Genomic DNA, 6,812 nt, shown 5'->3' with positions numbered 1-6,812 from the left:
CGTCTTGTATTGAGACACTTACTTGTCTGAACTTTATTGTTACTGAAAATGTTCACGAACTGTGAAGAAAAATCTCACAAATGAACAACAACAAATTGGATGTTGATTGCGCGAACCGTGCACGAGAAAACAAACCGAACCAAAATGATAACGGTCACGTAGTATACCAACGTCTGTGACATTGAAATGGAAATATCCCCTCTAAAAATAGATTAGACCTTGTCTGCTCAACGGTTTTTTCTCAGAGGCCCGTGCCATTTTATGAAATACGAAAAATGCATTTTGTGGTATTACAAAAACCAGGATTACCAAAAAACACTTCAGGTGAATGGAAATGTATATTCTAAATAATTAACGGTAAGTAAAGTGCAATTTTATTTGTGAAAAAATGGGTTTAATAGCGAAAAACAACGCCGTAATGGTTAACAACTAGCCGTAACTAGGGTGTGTCCCTTTAAGATTTGTTAAGCTTATTCCAATTAAAGCTTTACTTTTATTTCATTCATTGTCGTTAACAAAGAAATGTGGTTTTTGTCATAATAAGTGAGTTTTATTCCCTGATTATCACTGGTATACCTAGGGGAGGAAGGTGGGGGTGGGGGGCATGGGGCCCTGTCCCACAAGTCACATCGTGTTTTTCCATATCACCACCTTTTATATTTGCCTGTCGCCCTATGATACGTCTCATGGACAGTGTGGATGCCCCTTTCCCCTTCCCAATCTAAAATCCTGGCTTTTCCATGGTTCATTACATACATTGTATGTCTAGTCAATATAAGGAACCGTAGGCTTCGCATTATTAATGTTTTGTTTTATTTCATAGTCACAATAAAGAATTTTAATCTTCATATTAGTGGTTTGTTTTATTATAAATCTGTTTGTAACATGGGGGGGGGGGGGGGGGGGGGGCCTGAGCTCAGTCTGTTGAGTGCTCGCCTGAGGTGCTTGTGTTGCAGGATCGCACCACCTCTGTGGATCCATTCAGCTGATTGTTTTGTGTTTCTCATTCCAACCAGTGCACCACAACGGGTCAAAGGACGTGGTATGTGCGTTCCTGTCTGTGAGAAAGTGCATATAAAAGATACCTTGCTGCATTAGGAAAAATGTTGCGGGTTTCCTTCGATGACTACGAGTCAGAATTACCAAATGTTTGACATCCAATAGCCAATGATTAATTAATCATTGTGCTCTAGTGGTGTATTTAAACAAAACATTTGTTTTTTGTAACATGTCTTGGACATATTTTTACAGAATTGAATGAGACTTAGCCCAGTTGTAAAGCTATCGTTTGAAGTGCGGATGGTCTTGGATCGGTGGGCCCATTTGGGCCATTTCTCATTTCAGTCAGTGCACCACGACTGGTATAACATAGGCCTTGGTATGTGCTAACCTGTCTGTGGGGTGGCAGTGTGTCCACGTCTTCTTTATTTCATGATTCTGCTAGATCTGTTTTATTTCCTCCTTTTTGGGGAAAAAGGAGATTGTCTGCATTTTTACTGGCTTATTTCCTCACAATTGAGTGTGTAATTGTATTCAAGTGACTTTTATACTTTCAGATTGAGCTCCTGCAATAAAACACTGGTGTATTGTCTATTTTCCTATTAATGTCTATATTATAGGTGTATAGCTCTCCATCTATGGTGTAATCAGTCCTTACGTTTCAAACATTGGCTAGGCAGGGCTGAAACATGATAACAGCCTTCAAGATGAGCGTAATATTAGCGAACCAGTTATTAAGTGCAAGTGCAAATATAACTTGATTTATTTTTTCTTCTAATTTTACAATAGGCTTTACATTAGTCCATTTATAACTAATTGCAGACTTTCATGTAGCATCATACTACTAGGCTCTCAATAAGTAGTGTACATATTAAGTAGTCACATAGGAAAATAAGATAATTATTATATATTTTGTTGTAAATAACTTGCTGGCGTACATTGGATACATTGTCTGCTTCTAAAAGGTAATAATATAATGTACTGTGTGTCATAAAGGTGTTAATGAAGTACGTGTAGGTGAGGATGGAATGGCTATGAGGGTTAAAGGAGGAGGCCATTCATTAAAATAAAACGGCTATTAAATATTTCACTTATCTTGTTAAAATCTTATAGATTTTGGACAGATTTCTTCAGGGCAAACCTTGAAATGTTGACTAGATGCTGTCAGAATGCATCTCGGGTCACTTGGGTTTTTTTTCTAAAAAAATTCGATAGACGAAAGGGGGCAGGGGGACATCAACCCGCCGCTCGAACTCGCCCACCCCCCCCCCCCCCCCTCACCCCCCTCACACACACACGGCCGCAAAATATGCCTAAGGCTTTATCTCCTTTATTTTCATTTCAAGTCTGTGGACACACTGGATGGTGCATACAAAAAGCCCTTGTTATAAACCGGCCTCGGTTGCGTCGTGGTTAGGCCATCGGTCTACAGGCTGGTAGGTACTAGATTCGGATCCCAGTCGAGGCATGTGCTTTTTAATCCAAATACCGACTCCAAACCCTGAGTGAGTGCTCCGCAAGGCTCAATGGGTAGGTGTAAACCACTTGCACCGACCAGTGATCCATAACTGGTTCAACAAAGGCCATGGTTTGTGCTATCCTGCCTGTGGGATGCGCAAATAAAAGATCCCTTGTTGCTAATCGGAAAGAGTAGCCCATGTAGTGGCGACAGCGGGTTTCCTCTCAAAATCTGTGTGGTCCTTAACCATATCTCTGACGCCATATAACCGTAAATAAAATGTGTTGAGTGCGTCGTTAAATAAAACATTTCTTTCTTTCTTTCTTTCTTTCTTTCCTTGTTTCTTTCTTTCCCTTGTTATAACGTCAATTCTGAACATCTTTAATACAATAACTTCACATACAACATCTGTACGACGCACGCATCGAATTTATGTCCAAGTGTGTCTGTAGGGATTCAAGAGTATACATAGATATACAAATATAATTATGTTTCATCATCTGATTATATTTGATTTTTCTTTATTTATAGTCGGCAATGTAAGATATTTAGTTACTGTTCCTATGGCATGATAGTAAGTAACAGAATTAGTAGCCCATGAAGTGGCGACAGCGGGTTTTCTCTTGTTAATATGTGTGTGGTCCTTAACCATATGTTTGACGTCATATAACCGTAAATAAAATGTGTTGAGGGCGTCGTTAAATAAAACATTTCCTCCTCCTTCTGATTACGACTAAGTCACACATTTGGTTTACCCCTTTAATGTTCCGACCAGGACTGAACGAAAATATTTCTCATGCCGAAAATAATGTTTCTGGGTTTGATTACATATTTCAGTGACAGGTAGATCAATTTTTAAAACAAAAATTTAGAGGCAAATTATTTACGGTAAGTACATGTAGGCATCGTATAAACCTTTTTAAAAGACTGAAAAATTAACTAATGCATATGAAGCAGAGGTAAATGTTTTCGTAAGTTTAATTATATTTAATATAATATATTGAAAGAAATTAATATGTGGTGTTTTATTTAGCCATTTAGCCATACGATTAATATAGATGTATCAATGTGAGATATAGCAAACCAGTTAAACATGAAAAAACCCACATACAAAAACAGAAAAATCGTCAAATATAATTAAATATATATATATATATATATATATATATATACTGAACAAAATAAGAGACTTCCGCTAACTTTGCTTGAACATAACTTGATGAAAGCAAGCCGGGGGAATAATTGTTATATATGTGTTTAAAGAGTGTTCTATGATGCATCGTTTGGTGCACAAATCATGGCCACAGGTTAAAAGAAACTGGGAGCAATTTTGACCAAGTGTGGTAGGGGTTAAAAAAAAACCCCACCCACTTAATAACGGGTATGACCACCTCTTGAATTGACCACTGCAGTGCATCACAGGCGCATAGAATTGACTAAAGTGTTGATTTCTGCCTGTGGAATATTGTTCCATTCCTGAATGAGCGCTTGACGACGTTCGTTGACGTTAGCGGGTGGGTTGGGACGACGCCTCAATCGTCTGTCCAGACTATCCCAGACATGCTCGATGGGGTTGAGATCAGGACTTTTAGCCGGCCAGTCATCAATGAAATCAATGTTATTTGTCCTAAGAAAATTTGCAGTGTCTCTAGCTGTTTGAGAGGTGGTATTATCATGCTGAAAAATCGAGATGTTGGCGTTGTTATGGAACAGAGGAATGACGTGATGAGCGAGAATGTCATCGCGGTAACGTTGAGCATTTAAATTGCCATCAATGACGACTAGTGGTGAACGATAACCATGGGCAATGGCTGCCCAGACCATGACACAACCCCCACCCCCGAAACGATCTCGTTAAAGAACACAACAGTCAGCATAGCGTTCATTTCTCCTACGGTAGACGCGCACCCTGCCATCACCACGTTGTAAAGAAAATCTGGATTCATCCGAAAAAAGAACGGTATTCCAGCGTCGCCGTATCCAACGAGCGTGTACACGTGCCCAATTAAGACGATTTAGACGATGACGTTGCGTTAAAACGCATCCGACGTAAGGACGTCGTGCGTGTAAACCGTTCTCCCGCAGACGATTACGAACAGTTTGCCCACTGATTCGGTTATTATGAAGCCCAGGTGTGTTAGCAGCAGTAGCAGTGGCAGTTTGGAATCGATAGCGCAAATGCGTGTTCATGATATAGCGGTCTTGACCACGCGTTATAACACGCGGACGTCCACGACGTGGCAAGTCGTTGGTGCTTCCTGTCGTTCGAAATCTTACGCGTAGATTTCGTATCGCTCGACTAGAACTCCCAACATGCCTTGCAACGTCTTCTGTCGACATGCCAGCATCAAGCAATGCCAATCGCCCGTTCGTTAAATTATTGGGTATTCTTGGCATACTAAAAATGCAATTTGGTGCAATGGCGGGAACTAGAATTAGTATGTGGGATAGTGCATATAAAAGATCCCTTGCTAGTCATGGAAAATGTAGCGGGTTTCCACTGATGACTACAAGTCATAATTACCAAAGATTTAACATCCAACAACAGATGATTAAATAATTAATGTGCTCTAGTGGTGTCGTTAAATAAAACGAAACAAACATTCTCAAGGACATCTCTGGCTGAGTTTATCGGCGGCTTTGGATTCGCGTGGACTCTCGACTTTTATTTGCACGCAGTCATAATTTTGTAGAGTTTTTACAAAATGTGTTTACGGACGATTTATTACCCCAGCAGGCACTCATAACGGGGAAAATAAAAATCATAATTTCTCACTGATAAATTATCATGCATATAGTTTAACGTGCACTACTATTGGACGGTTTGACGCCAACAAACCAATCACCGTGTCGGTATTAAATATGACGTCATCACGATTTGGCAAAGCACACACAAAGACGTCACGTAGTTTAAAGCGTTTCTGTTTACGTGTATCTGGTTTCAGTGTTAAGCTTGTAATAAAATGGTAGTTTAATGCAATTCATTATAGATTTGTTTTTCTTCAGAATATATAGAACTTTGGGTTTTGAAAATTATCTGTGAACAGTGAATAAAATACAAAGTTAAAGCAATACCCAGGGGTCATATTTTCGAAGCTATCTTAGCGCTACGAAATCGTGAAACCATTGTAGGGTGTGACGTCACTACAGCACACGCCATAGTGACGTCATAGCTTACGATAATTTTATGATTTCGTAGACTAAGATTGCTTCGAAAATATGGGCCCTGAACAGTAAAGTAGTTTACGTCGTTTCTATAAACATGGACGTGTAGCCGATGTAGGCTATATATCGAATATAAAGGCTTTAACCCCCCCCCCCCCCCCCCCACCCCCCAAAAAACACAAACCCCCCAAAAAAAAACCCAACAACAACAAACAAACAAACCAAAATACCCCACAAACAAATAGCTGGGGTAATAAATATAATAACAAAATCGGTACCAGTTATTATCAACTTTATGTTACTTGTCACTCGCTAAAGCTCGTAACAAGTGAAAAATTTCATTCGGGACATAAAGTTGATAATAACTGGTAACTCGTTTATTATCCTATATTTAAGATCCTCTTTTTAAACTGTGAACTGACAAACATGCAGTCTACCTTATTCATCTGTAATATCATTGTGCCCGAAAACGTAGTGGTATAGTAGTGGCATGTAAAAATAATCTAAGACTTAAGTAATAACATCATCGTTTTGAATGAATGAAAACAACATTAATGTTTCGAGTGAAATGACACTTTAATGAATGATAGTCATGTCCATTTTTCAACCCTGTAACAACATAAAGAAAACCCCAAATATAACAGTACAGATATTACACATACATAAATAAACCCCCAGTATAACAGTACAGATATTACACATACATAAATAAAACCCAATATAACAGTACATATATTACACATACATAAATAAAACCCCAATATAACAGTACAGATATTACACATACATAAATAAAAACCCAATATAACAGTACAGATATTACACATACATAAATAAAACCCCAATATAACAGTACAGATATTACACATACATGAATAAAACCCCAATATAACAGTACAGATATTACACATACATAAATAAAACCCCAATATAACAGTACAGATATTACACATACATAAATAAAAACCCAATATAACAGTACAGATATTACACATACATCAATAAATGTACACATGAAGTGCGGGGCCCGTAACGTGTACTGCATGTGCTACTAGGATTACACTAGAGTGAAACAAAAGTATGTGATGCTGAAACGGGAAAATGCCCCCAAAAACGGACTAGAGATTGTCACTATAACCGTTGCGCTTTTAAAATAACAAAAACAAATGGAAACTGAATGCTTTATTTA

This window comes from Gigantopelta aegis, chromosome 5, assembly GCF_016097555.1.
Source record: "Gigantopelta aegis isolate Gae_Host chromosome 5, Gae_host_genome, whole genome shotgun sequence".
Classification (NCBI taxonomy): domain Eukaryota; kingdom Metazoa; phylum Mollusca; class Gastropoda; order Neomphalida; family Peltospiridae; genus Gigantopelta; species Gigantopelta aegis.
The sequence above is the reverse complement of the archived record's forward strand: the minus strand, read 5'-3'. Positions refer to the sequence as shown.